This window comes from Corvus cornix, chromosome 5 (genome assembly GCF_000738735.6).
Source record: "Corvus cornix cornix isolate S_Up_H32 chromosome 5, ASM73873v5, whole genome shotgun sequence".
NCBI lineage: Eukaryota > Metazoa > Chordata > Aves > Passeriformes > Corvidae > Corvus > Corvus cornix.
In genome coordinates this window covers 1,212,523-1,226,678 of record NC_046335.1, presented here as the reverse complement: position 1 = coordinate 1,226,678, position 14,156 = coordinate 1,212,523, and the positions used below count along the sequence as shown (strand labels likewise).

General features: G+C 47.2%; 1 protein-coding gene across 1 annotated transcript in view; it reads left to right on the top strand.

Annotated features, from left to right (window-relative positions):
* MDGA2 (MAM domain containing glycosylphosphatidylinositol anchor 2) overlaps positions 1–14,156 on the top strand; it is a 194,607-nt gene that overhangs the window by 65,843 nt on the left and 114,608 nt on the right. The window lies entirely within an intron of this gene.

The window sequence follows — 14,156 nt, the reverse complement described above, 5'->3', positions numbered from 1 at the left end:
GGAAGGTCTCCCTGTGCACCTGGATCTGGGATGTCATGGAAGCCCTGGCGTTGAAGCTGGATAAAACAGAATTAAAACTTGAAATAAACCAGCTTTTTCCAGGTCTGACCCAATTTTGTCAAGCTCAAGAGTGTTGGCAGCTCGTGCTGCACATCCTTGGTGTATCCCCATCCCAACCCCTTGGGCCAGGGCACCTCATTAATCAATTATTTTTAATTAGGATAATCACCAGGGATTTTCTTCCCGAGGTGATGAATGAAACCCTTTGCTGTTGGAAGTACAAAGGACAGGCAGGAGCTGGGAGAAGGGAATTCTCTGGGATGGTGAGCTCCTCCAGGAAGGAGGGATTTGCTGCTTCTCTCCTGTTTATTCTGTGATTGTTTCCAATTTAAGGAGAAGATTTAAAGCCAAAGTAGTGGAAGTTTATTCTGTGCTGGTTTAGGGCTGGTTTTTCCCAGTATTCCAATTTTTTCCTGATTTTTCCACAGGATGCTCTCAGATTTGGGTGGAAAATTGCACGGAAATTGTTTTCCAGCTGCTGTTTGATCAGATGCTGGGAAGTGAGCTCATAAAATATGGAACCGTGCATTCCAAGAATGCTTTTACTCTTCCACGTTCCTCAAATTTTCCAATATTCTTGGCATGGAAACTCCTTTTGGTTTAAATGCTGGAATAATTAAACAACGCTGGATTGGGAATCTGTAAAATCACAGAATCATGGAATGGTTTGGGTTGGAAAGGAGCTTAAAGATCAAACAGTGACACCTCCTGCCATGGGCAGGGATATTTGCCACTCCAAGCTTCGAACATTCCCACGGATTTCTAATCTGTGGGATTCGAGGCTGCCCGTGACGGGCCTGGGAGGAGAAATCCGTGAATATTTTCCATTTTTTCCCCCTCTCTCCTGTCACTCCTCCTTCCTGCTTTACCGAAGTGCACATTTATCCCTTTTTGTCTTTCCAGCACTAATTCTTTTAACTTTGGGATCAATGGATGTTGTTTTTTGGGATCTGATGGCTTGGGAATGTCTCTGATCTGCTCCAAGTCACCCTTGCAGTGACTCCACTCTGGGGGAGCTCCCTTTGAATACGAATCTTCAGATTTATCAAATCCTCCCATTTTTTTCAGCTCTCTTTGCTGCCTTTCCCACCACGTGCCGCAAAATTTTCCCTGGGTTTATTTCCAGGCAGGGAAATTCCTTTGTTCAGAGTGATTGTTGCACTTTCCAATTGAAAACTGCTGGAAATTTTCTGGAATTTCTACTCTAAATTATCTTGGAGTCTTGAGTTTTTTGGGATGAAAAACATAAGGATGTGGGAATTTTTGGAAGGAAGGAGAATTACAAATAATTCCACTATTAATCCCAAAAAATTTCCCTCACTCCTAATTAAATATAAAACTCTGAACATCCCAAAACTTCCTCGAATGTCTGCTTGTTATCCATGGAATGGTTTTGATATGTTCCATGTGATTATTATTTGTTATTCCCGATTTCCCAGCTTTGGAATGCACCATTAGTTGCCATGGAAATAAATTTTCCTGGATGGAGTTTTTCCAATGCTTTATCCCCGTTCAGGTGAGGTGAATGCAGCCCCTTCTTTCCACAAATTGCTGCTCTCAGGAGAGGTTTTTTGGATAAAATCCTGCAAAGTTTGGAGCAGGATCAACCTGGGGATCTGTCCTTTTCCCAGATTTTATCCAGGATCCAGGGGTTGGGCTGTGCCCGCTCTCCAGCTCCACAAGGGATGTGCCAGGATATCCAAAGGTCACTTATCCCTGGACAAAATGTGGGATTTGCTGGTTTGAGTAGCTAAGAGGTGACATTTTATCCACACTGGTGACCATCTCCTGCCCAGTCCTGTAGGGATGTAGCTTTTCCTGATTTTCCTTGGGAATTCTCACCTGTGCTGGCAGGTCCAGCCATTGGAAGCAAAGACTGTGACTTTCCAAAGTGAGGAATGACATTTTTGGACATTTGGATCATGGGGAGCAGAGGGAGAAGCATCTGACGAGCCAGGATTGGCTGGGATTTTGTACTCCTGGTTTTCCACTGAAGGATGAATGAGAAATTCCTGACAGGAGGTTGTATCCAGGCTTTTTTTTTCCCCAAGTAACAATGGGAAATGGCCTCAAGTTGTGCCAAGGGAGGTTCAGGTTGGACATGATGGGAAATTTCTTCTTGGAGAAGGTTCCCCTGGGGCAGTGGTGGAGTCCCTGTCCCTGGGGGATTTAAAATCCATGTGGATGTGGCACGTGGGGATATGGGGTGACCCTGGAAGTGCTGGGAATGGTTGGACTTGATCTTGGATGGCTTTTCCAACCTCAATGATTCCATAAGTTTATAAAGCCCTTGTTTGCCAATACAACCTCCCCTTCCTTGGGGATTTCTTTCCTCTGGGCGTGACTTTTCCAGTGTTTCTCCTCAAAGCGCTGTCCCACCTCGGGTGACATTATCCGTGTGGGAATGGCACATTCCAAGCAGCAAAACGTGCGGAGTTGATGGACGGCAGTTCCCAAGTCCTCCCCCAGTCCCTCACTGTGCTGCAGGGTGGCCTCTGTCCCTCCCATCGTGTCCCTCCCTCTTCCAGGTGCTGCCTCCCCACCCTTGTCCCCTGTCCCTTCCCGAGGGTTGGGAAGCAGCAGCTGCCAGTGCCACACGTCATCCCAACCATCTGGAAGCTGCACACTCCGGGATTTATCCTATTTTGAGGTTGCAACACATCTTAACGAGATTCCACCTCCTCCTCACATCCTCCCGCCACCCTTCTCCCAGGCACTGCTATCAGGCCACATCCCTTTCTCCCAGAAAAATCCAGGCGTGCACTCGGTGCCGGTGGGGTGTGAAGAGCGTGGTGGATCTGTGGTTCTCCTGGGAAGTAAAGCAGGGGAGGATCTGCTTTTAGGAGCCCTGGAATTTCTCCCTGCCTCTGTTTGGTTGTGTTTTCTTCCCACTTGTAGGAGTTGGGTGCTGTGCTGATGCTACTGAGGCAGCAGGACCTGCACCCCTTGGAGATTCCTGGGATTATGAGCCCAGAGCAGAGCCAGAAGAAATGTTGCTCCAGGGGGAATGTGGGCCTGAAAAAACACATCCTTCCTGCTGGGAATTGGGGTGGTCAAAGGGAGTGACCTAAGGGACACAGAGCAGGGAGTGGTTGGGGTCGGGAGAGACCTTGAATCTCATATCTATATATAAATGTATATATGCAGAAATACGGAATTCCTGGAATCCTGGAATGGTTTGGATGGGAAGGAACTTAAAGCCCATCCAGTGCCAGCCCTTCGATGGGCAGGGACACCTCCCACTGTCCCAGGCTGCTCCCAGCCCCAATGTCCAGCCTGGCCTTGGGCACTGCCAGGGATCCAGGGGCAGCCCCAGCTGCTCTGGCAATTCCAGCCCAGCCCCTGCCACCCTCCCAGCCAGCAATTCCTTCCCAATATTCCATTTAAATCTACCTTCCTTCACCTTAAAGCCATTCCCAGCGTCCTGTCCCTCCATCCCTTGTCCCCAGTCCCTCTCCAGCTCTCCTGGAGCCCTGTTAGGCCCTGCAAGGGGCTCGGAGCTCTCCCTGGATCCTTCTCTTGGACCTGATGATCTTGGAGGGCTTTTCCAACCTTAACAACTCCACGGTTTTAATGGGAAGGATTAGGTGGGATGAGGAGGCCTCTGTTGAGACATGACCCAGACTTTCCTGTACGATGGGATGTCTGGGTTCCCAAACCAAGGCAGAGTCTCTCCAGGGAAGCAGAAGGGAGGAAAGTTTTCACATTAGGGAGGATCCATAAGGAAAATCAATGGGTTGGGGAAATCTGGGCACCTTTGGAACAGGAACATCCATCCTTGCCAGGGAAAAGCCAAGGTTCTGAGAGACTGGGAATGTCACTCCAGCCCAGCAGAGCCCAAATCAGCAGCAGCTTTTCCTTGGACTTTTAAGATTTTCCTTTAGAAACGACAGTAGGAAAAGAAATAAAAAAACCTGGAGAAACCCAAGGCCAGGTTGGATGAGATTTGGAAAACCTGGGATGGTGGAAGGTGTCCCTGCCCATGGCAGGGAGTAGAATGGGATGGGATTTAAGATCACTTCCAACCCAAACCATTCTGGGATTCTAAGACCATTCCTGATCAGGATTTTTTCCCTGATTTTTTTCTCCTGATTTTTCCCTGTTCCAAATAGATGGATGGAACGAGCCGATCCACTGGAATGAATGTTGGTGAGTCCCAGAGTGTGTGTGGAGTTTAACTTCAGTTCCTCACACAACGCAGTGCTGACACCCAGGATTAGAGCCCAGGACGTGCTCAGAGGCACCGGTGGCTCATTCCCAAAGATTCTGGTGCCGCTCCCGGAGTTTCTTACTCCATGCTGTCCCTCCCTGTGGACTGTGTGATTCCTGTCCCGGATTTTTGGCACATTTCAGAGCGAGCCCTGCCTGGCTGTGCAGAGCTCTGCCGAGGTGTGAATTCAGGTGCTGCACTCGAGGGAGAAAACATCAAATAAACTCCTCAGAGCAGCACAAACGTCATGTAAAGCTTAATCACAGATTTCTTTTTGTGCTGGAGCAGGATGGAAACATTTTTCCTTGCTAAATGGGAGCTTTATCCAGTCAAACATTCAGGAAGGGGTTTTTTCCAGCATAAAATCCAGGCTAATTTAGTCATGAGTCAGGCTGGATTTTGTCAGGTGCTCAGTGAACATTTGTAAAGTCTTCCCGTGAACTGAGGAGTGTCAGATGGAATCAGCATCAATTTTCCTAACAAGGCTCCAATTACTGCTCCGAGGAGCCGCGGACTGGGGTGGGAAAACAGCTGCTCCTGTGTGAGAGACCCCACACCCCCCTTCCCTCGGCTGCATCAGCACTTGATAAGGATTCTTATCAATTAAAATCAAAACCCACCCACTTTGCCTCAAAGGAGCCTTTTGTGTCTCACTCGCAGCTGATCAAAGAGAACAGAGCGTGGGGGCTTTTTGTTGTGGGTTTTTTGGGTTTTATGGGAATGCTGCTTTTTCTGTTTGAATGGATGGAGAGCCGGGGAATGGGAATTTTTTTCCTTTCCAGGAATTAATAAGGGGAAGGCAGGATCCTGTTCTGCAGCACTGGAGGAGGCTCCGCTAATCACAGGGAGTAATTAGGGGGATGCATTTGAAATAATTAAGGGTTTTTTCCAACCTGCCACAGTTACCTGGGTCTGTTCATGGGACGATCTCGGTGCTTTCCAAGGAGTTTATGAGAGATGGGATAATGGGGAATGGCTTTAAACTGACAGGGAATAGGGGCAGGTGGGATATTGGGAACGAATTCCTGACTGGGAGGGTGGGGAGGGGCTGGGCTGGAATTGCCAGAGCAGCTGTGGCTTCCCCTGGATCCCTGGAAGTGTCCAAGGCCAGGTTGGAGAGCACTTGGAGCAACATGGGATAGTGGAGGATATCCCTGCCTTTAGGATGAGATTTAATATCCCTTCCAACCCAAATCATTCCAGGATTCCAATGGTTTGTAAGCTGATAAAAGGAATTAAACCCCTTAAGCTGTTTTATCCTGAATAATTGGAGCCATTCCTGCCAGATTTCCTGTTTCCAGGTGGCTGCGGTCTCTCCACAAGGAATGTGTTAGCAGGTTCCTAAAAAGGGCTGGGAAGTGCTGAGGGGAAGAGGTCAGGTTAAACCCAGAAAAAAAGCAGCAGCAGGGAAGGGAAGTTTGGGATTCAATCCCACTCCCTCAGTCGGGAATATCGAGCCCAGGCTTGTTAAAGCCTCAGCAATAATTGGGATGAGCCTGGAGGGAATCTTATGGAGCTGGGAATGACATCCAGGTCGGGGAGTGGCTCCAGAGCAGTTTCATGGTGACTTTGGGCAGCTGAAATCTGCCAGAAGTCCCATATGGAAAATTTCCAGTGCCCACAGAGCAGGACTCTCCTATTATTGTAAGGAAAACAGGAAAAAATTCCCGTTTTACCAAAAAATGGACTTGTCCTCTGAATATTTTCCATCTTTTTTCTCGCCTCCCAAAGCTCTGCAGTCTTTTGTTTTCCTCTTTGTGCTGTCAGCTTTTATTCCCCTGCTTCTGACAGGCTCTGGAAAGGCCGGAGCAGCGGCTCTGGGATAATGTACCAGGAGCTGCTTTTCCATGAGCACGGAACTCTCCGGTCTCCCGGCGCAGGGGTGGGGGTGGATCTGGAACAAGGGCTGGAGCTGGGAGGTCTTGGAGAAAAGGAATGGATTTGATGAGTAACTGGATAATTTGGTAACCAGGGAAACCAGCAGCTGATGCAGATCAGCCGGGGCTGGAGGAGAAGCTCTGGTGCCTTTGGAATGAGATCTTCCAAGGAAACTCTTGAGAGGCTTTTTCTGGAGGATAATCAGGGATCGTTCCCATTGTTGTGGATGGAGTGGAACGCAGGTTGTACATGAAATCCCACCCGCAGAGCTGATTCCTGCTCTGGGTCCAGCATCCAGGAGGATATGGAGCTGCTGGAGTGATCCAGAGGAATCCATGGAGCTGCTCCCAGAGCTGGAACCCCTCTGCTCTGGAGCCAGGCTGGGAGAGCTGGGAATGTTCACCTGGAGAAGGGAAGGATCCAGGGAGAGCTCTGAGCCCCTTGCAGGGCCTGAAGGGGCTCCAGGAGAGCTGGAGAGGGACTGGGGACAAGGGATGGAGGGACAGGAGCCAGGGAATGGCTTCCCAGTGCCAGAGGGCAGGGCTGGATGGGAGATTGGGAATTGGGAATTGCTGGCTGGGAGGGTGGGGAGGGGCTGGGCTGGAATTGCCAGAGCAGCTGGGGCTGCCCCTGGATCCCTGGCAGTGCCCAAGGCCAGGCTGGACATTGGGGCTGGGAGCAGCCTGGGACAGTGGGAGGTGTCCCTGCCCATGGAATGGGATGATCCTTAATGTCCCTCCCAGCCCAAACCATTCCATGATTCCCTGAACTCCTAAGGATCTGGAATTTGTTAGTTTTAAATTTTAAGGGAAGAAATTCTGCTCCCAAAACCTCGTCCATCCAAGGTGTCTGACGGGGAGAATTTGAACAAATCGGGATGTTCCTGCTGGGGTGGGATAACGACCCCTGGGGATCCTTCAGGGATGTTTTAATCTCCGTGCTGCCATTTCCATGGATAACATTTTCTCATGGATTGAGTTCTCCTTCCTCCTCTGGCAGCTGGGAAAGGCTTGGGAAGCTCCAGGTGGGTTTTGCTGCCATTCACCGGAGCACTTGGATGTTCTGACTGAGTTATCAGGCTGGAAAATCCACATCCAGGAGGATTTATATTCCCAGCTGAGATTTATTCCCAAGTTAAGGCTTCCTCTCTACTCCTCCAACATTTATGGGCAGCTCAGCCACTTGATTTTGAATTTATTTTTATTTTTTGGGCTTTTTTTTATAAACCGATCTTCACGTCAGGAAACAAATCAAGAACCCTGAACTCGAAGAGCAGGAGTTGGACTTGAAATAAATTCAAATATTGCATCAGGGGATAAATATTTGCCTTCCCAGCCCAAAGCACTTTAAAAAAAAAAACCAACAATTTTTTGCTGTCCCAATTAAATTATTTTGCTCCAGGTGTTTGTTCTGGTGCCGTCCCACAGCACAGACACTGAAATAAAACAAAATCAAACTAAAATATTGACTTTTCTGATAAATCTGGTCGTCTCAGAGGGGCTCAAAATTCAAGGTGTTTTCAAATCTCTTTTTAGGAGGCGACAGCATCTCCATCAGAATTTCTGTGGGATTTTTTGGGTCTGTTTCCTCTTTTTTTTTTGGTATTATTTTTCTTCTTAAAATCAAGTGAACATTAGAATTAAAAATTCAATATTTCAAGACAAATCTTGATTTCTTTTTACAGAAAAATCTTGCTGCACTTTCCTTAATTTTCATATTGGAATATTAGACTTGGAAAAAAGAAAATTCCACATAAGTCTTAATTTTTTTAATGGAAGATCTTGCTGCACTTGGGGGCTTTCCCCTGAATTTTCATATTGGAATATTAGACAAGAAAATTTCAATATTTCCAGATAATATTAATGAAAAATTAAATCTTTCCAGATAATTCTTAATTAAAATCTTGGCAAATCTTGGTGACTCTTTCCTGAATTTTTGTATTGGAATATTAGACATGAAAAATTCAGTATTTCAAGATAATTTTTAATTTCTTTACAGAAAAATCTCGCTGCTGCTGTTTTCTCTTTTATTTTTCTTCCTAAAATCCATGGAATATTAGACATGAAAAATTCAATACTCCCAGATAATTCTGAATTTCTTTTTACAGAAAAATTTTGCCGCACTTCGTGCCTCTTTCCTGCATTTTTAAATTTGAATATTAGACATGAAAAATTCAATATTTCCAGGTAATAGTAATGAAAAATTAAATCTTTCCAGATAATTCTTAATTAAAATCTCGTAAAATCTTGGTGATTCTTTCCTGAATTTTCATATTGGAATACTGGACATGAAAAATTCAAAATTTCCACATAAACCTGAATTTCTTCAGAGAAAAATTTTGCTGTGCTTGGTACCTCTTTCCTGAATTTTCCTCCTCCTTTTTGAGTCGTTTTCCTCCTTCTGTTCTAAAGGAAAACCTCGCTATCATTTTGATAAATAATAGAAATTATATAAATAATTCCAGCGCCATTCTGGGCTGAATCCTGAATCCTCCTGCGGATTTCGTGATCCAAGGAGATAAAAATAACGAGTGGGATTTTTTTCCCCCCCCTTTCCCATATGTCTATCAATCAAAAACGATAAAGATATTTCTGACTCGCAGCTTTAATGGTGTAATTAGGGCTAATTACATGTTCCAATGATTACATGTATGAACACTAATTACATAATTGCAGACAATTATGTTAATTAGGTAAATACATCGTTAAGGAGAAAGCTCTGGCAAAATCCAGGGAATTTGCACCAGACCCAAAGAAAGTGAAAACACAATAAATGAGGAATAGTCCTTCATGTCTGCAAAATCCAGGAGCCATGGGAATTGGAATGGATGGGTTGGAATGGTGTTGTTGGGAAGAGCTTTCAGGTGCTCTGGAATCTTGGAATGGTTTGGATTGGAATGGTGTTGGGAAGAGCCTTCAGGTGCTGTGGAATCTTGGAATGGTTTGGATTGGAATGGTGTTGTTGGGAAGAGCCTTCAGGTGCTGTGGAATCTTGGAATGGTTTGGATTGGAATGGTGTTGTTGGGAAGAGCCTTCGGGTGCTGTGGAATCTTGGAATGGATGAGTTGGAATGGTGTTGGGAAGAGCCTTCAGGTGCTGTGGAATCTTGGAATGGTTTGGATTGGAATGGTGTTGGGAAGAGCCTTCAGGTGCTGTGGAATCTTGGAATGGTTTGGATTGGAATGGTGTTGTTGGGAAGAGCCTTCAGGTGCTGTGGAATCTTGGAATGGTTTGGATTGGAATGGTGTTGGGAAGAGCCTTCAGGTGCTGTGGAATCTTGGAATGGTTTGGATTGGAATGGTGTTGGGAAGAGCCTCCAGCTGCTGTGGAATCTTGGTGGAATGGTGTTGTTGGGAAGAGCCTTAGAGTGCTCTGGAAAAAAATCCAGGGAATTTGCACCAGAGCCAAAGGCAGTGAAATCACAAGATGAATAATCCTTCAAGTCTGCAAAATCCAGGAGCCATTCCCATGTTGGGAATTGGAGTGGTTTGGGTTGGAGCTGTGTTGTTGGGAAGAGCCTTCAGCTGCTCCAGAATCTTGGAATGGTTCAGGTTGGAATGGAGTACTTGGGAAGAGCCTTTAAGTGCTGTGGAATCCTGGAATAGTTTGGGTTGGAATGGTGGTGTTGGGAAGAGCCTTCAGCTGTTGTGGAATCATGGAATGGTTTGGGTTGGGAGAACTTCAGATCCCATCCCATTCCCAGCCCTGCCATGGGCAGGGACATCTCCCACTGTCCCAGGCTGCTCCCAGCCCCAATGTCCAGCCTGGCCTTGGGCACTGCCAGGGATCCAGGGGCAGCCCCAGCTGCTCTGGCAATTCCAGCCCAGCCCCTCCCCACCCTCCCAGCCAGCAATTCCCAATTCCCAATCTCCCATCCAGCCCTGCCCTCTGGCACTGGGAAGCCATTCCCTGGCTCCTGTCCCTCCTGTCCCTCGGGGAATTCAGATTTTGTCCGGTTTAAACATTCCCTGTTTTTTAGCTCTCATCCCTTCCCTTTGGAAACCACCGCATCCCACTGCTGCTTCCCGTTGTGCTGATTCCCTTCACCCTGCCTTTCCAAACCCTTAATCCCAGCCCTTAATCCTGGTTTTATTCCTTGCTGCAAGCTGATCCAGGCTCTTTTTTAAAATTTTCCTTAATATCTCTTTGCAATTCTCTTGAAATGTGGGAAGCATTCCCAGATTCTGTTCCTTGGCACTTGTGGGAGTCCTTGGAAGGTGTGCCAGGAGCGCTCCACAAGACATGAATGATGCCATTTGGGATTCATGGAGTTTGCTGAGTGTTTCTTCTCCTGGAATTGGAAATGAGCTGGAATCTCAGCCAGTGGGATGCCAACATCTTTCCAATTCCTTTTCCCGGAACAAAGGAATTGCTGGAACCTTTTTAAGCCGTGCCAGGCTCAGGGCAGGAGAGATTTGATCCTTTTCCAGTGTTTTTTAACATTGTTTGAGGCATTTTCCTGCCTGGAGGAGACTTTGCCAATTCATCCTCTGGAAAAAAGGGAAAATCAGTGCACAGAGAGCAAAAACCATGGAAAAATCGAGTCAAAATCTTCGGAATTTCCATCCTGACTGAGCCCACACGTTCCTTGTCCTGTCTCCAACACCTGGAGTGTGCAGGCAGGATGTGCTCAGGCCGATATTTTGGAATTGCCTGATGGAAAAGTTGCATCCAATGCCTGGGATAAGATGGTATGGATGGATTTAATTCCCACCAAGGAATGCTCTCCTCTTTGGAATGTGTTCAGATCCCTGAATTTTGTGCCACCACATTCAATAATGTGACCACCAGTACCTTGTAATTTGAAAGGGAAAAGGACGGTTTTAGGAAAAACCCCAAACAAATAACCCTTGTCCAGCCAGTTACTCTGATTCCTGATTTTCTAAGGAATATTTTATCTGGAATATCTGATTTTTAAAGGAATCAGGGAGTTTTTGCAGGATCTGTGAGGAGCTGCTCCTCCTGCCCGGCCTTTGCTGTCGATGCTTTTCCTTCCAAGCTGCCGCCCCAGCTGAGCTGCCAAATCCCTCTCATCAAGATTCCCACCCTTTTCCCATTTTTCCCTGCTCCCTCCTTCCCAGTTCTCCCACCTTTCCAGCAAAATCAAATGTCAGCTCCTTCCATTGTCACCACAGCTGAACCTGGCGGCAGCTCAGACTCTCACTCCCGTTTTGGGATCAGCGAGAGCATCAGGGGGAATTGGGATCCTGTGGGAGGAAAATACAGCACAGCTGATTGGGATCCCTGGGAAATTTTGGGTTTGGATCACTGGGAAATTTCAGTTTTGGATCCCTGGGAAATTTAGGACTTGGATCATTGAGATTTAGGGTTTAGATCTTTGAGATTTAGGGCTTGGAACACTGGGAAATTTAAGGTTTGGAAAACTGGGAGATTTAGGGCTTGGATCTCTGGGAGATTTAGGGTTTGGATCACTGGGAAATCTGCGGTGTGGATCACTGGGAGATTTAGGACTTGAGTCATTGAGATTTAGGGTTTGGATTACTGGGAAATTTAGGGTTTGGAAAACTGGGAGATTTAGGGATTGGATCACTGGGAAATTTGGGTTTTCATTCAGAAAGTTTTTCTGGAAATGTGTTTGGGGTTCATTTCCAGTCTCACAGGGATATTCTGGAAATACCAACAAGGTCTGATGTGCGCATAAACTGGGAGTTATCTACTCCCAATATTTAGGGATTTTTCCCGGATTTTCTTCCTCTGCTGTTGGCACTGTCAGAAAGACAGCAGGGTTTTTCCGGATTATTTCTCATGGAGTTTTAAAAATGGGAACAAGTGGAAGCAAAAGGCTGATATTGACCTGCAGGGAATCAATAACCTCGGTGATGTAACCGAGCACAGAGACAGGGTGGGAACAGAGCCGCTTAAACCCGGCCTTGTGGGAGCTTCACTGGAGTGGGTTTAGTCTGGTCTAGAAAAGCTTCCCCCAAAACCTGCCTGGGTTCCTGTGGAGGGCATGGGATGGGTTTCCTGCCTTGGGAGTGTTGTGTGGGCCTGGTGGAGCAAAAAATTAGGGATGGGTGAAACTTTGGAGATTGAACTTGGCACTGGTGAGGCCCCACCTTGAATCTTAGGGTCAGTTTGGGGTCATCCACGACAAGAAAGACATGGAGGGGCTGGAGCGTGTCCAGGGAAGGGAACGGAGCTGGGAAGGGGCTGGAGAATTCCTGAGGGAGCTGGAAAGGGGCTCAGGCTGGAGCAAAGGAGGCTCAGGGGGGACCTTGTGGCTCTGCACAAGTCCCTGACAGGAGGGGGCAGCCGGGGGGGTCGGGCTCTGCTGGCAGGGAACAGGGACAGGAGGAGAGGGAACGGCCTCAGGCTGGGCCAGGGCAGGCTCAGGGTGGGCAGCAGCAGGAATTTCCCCATGGAAAGGGAGCTCAGGCCTTGGCAGGGGCTGCCCAGGGAGCTTTGGAGTGCCCATCCCTGGAGGTGTCCCAGGAATTCCTGGAGGTGGCACTCAGTGCTCTGGGCTGGGGACGAGGTGGGCATTGGGCACAGCTGGGACTCGGTGACCTTGGAGCTCTTTTCCAGCCTCAGGGATTCTGTGAGGTTTAGATTGGACAGTTGGGAAAATTTCTTCCCTAATTAGGTTGTCCAGCCCTGGCACAGGTACAAGGTGGAGTCCCCATCCCTGGAGGGATTTCAAATCCCTGTGGATGTGGCACTTGGGGCCATGGGGCAGTGGTGGCCTTGGCAGTGCCATGTTGCACTTCATGATCTTGGAGGACTTTTCCAACCTTAATGAATTTCTGAGGGACAGGAATCTCCTGAAAACCAAACTGGACTTTTTGGAGGAGGGCTTGCTTGGTTTGGTTTTGGTTTTTTTGTTTGTTTGGGCTTTTTTTTATTTGGGTTCCTTTATTTGTGACCCTTCTCATCCCAAAATCTTCACGTCAGACCCAAAATCTGTCCCCTAATGACTGTGGCAGGAAATGGAGTCAGGATTTTTATTGCTGAAAGATCAGAGGAGAAACATTTCCTCGTGTGGCGCTCAGTTGAGTTGCTGTCATCTCTCACAGCATTTTGGGAATGCTCCATGAAGCTGCTTCCCTGTTTTTCCCAAGGGTTTTCCAGGGGAGCAGAAAGGGTGGAGATGAAGAGAAGGAAAAGCAGAAACAACACCTGAAATTGTTGTTTTAAGATGAAAAAAGCCTCAATTTAAACCACCTGGGTTTCACCACAGCTTTGTCACTTTGAACCGCGATTCTGCTCCGAGGAGTGAATTCCAAGTGGAAAAAGATCCCTGTTGAAGGCATTTTCCATCTCGGTTTAGACCCCAGTGTGTGAGTTAATGACACAAGCAGATTTTTACACCTTTTTGCTTTTGAAAGAAAGAAAGAATTCTGGGAATAGGGAGCTGCCGGCTCCTGGTTTCCCAGACCTGCTTGGAGGAGTTCCAAAGATCTCCATCCTCCTGTAACAAGCAATTCCCAAAGTGGATGAAGGCATCACCTCTGGGTTGGGGTAACAACTTGGGGTAAACTGGGATCTCAGAGGTTTTCCAGGGAGGACCAGTGAGGCACTTTGCTGGGAAAACTTGGAATAATAAATGATTTTTAGGGAAAATTTGGGATTTGCACCTTTGGGCACTGGGGGTGGTGCATTGGTGGCAGTTGAGTGGTGGAAGTCCCGAACCTGGGGATGGTTTGGGCCATGGAGCTGATCCTGGTGGGGAGGAGGAGATTTCCCATCCCTGGGACTGTCCTAAAACTTCCAGCATTCCCAGAAAAATCCTTTGGAGCTGCTGACTCCAATTTAATGGAACACCATGGCTTGCAGAAGTTTTCCATAAACATTTGGGGCTGAGCAAACAGGAAGTGCTTCCTGATCCATTTTGTTACTTCCCTAACTTTGCCTTTTATGTTGGGAATTGATCCACGATCGATTTCTGGACCATCCTGGGTGTTTTAAAGCTGTTGATTGTTATTCCCTGATTTTTCCTTGGATACTGCACCACTGCTGAGCTTATCCCTTGCTTTCCTGAGGAAATTTTT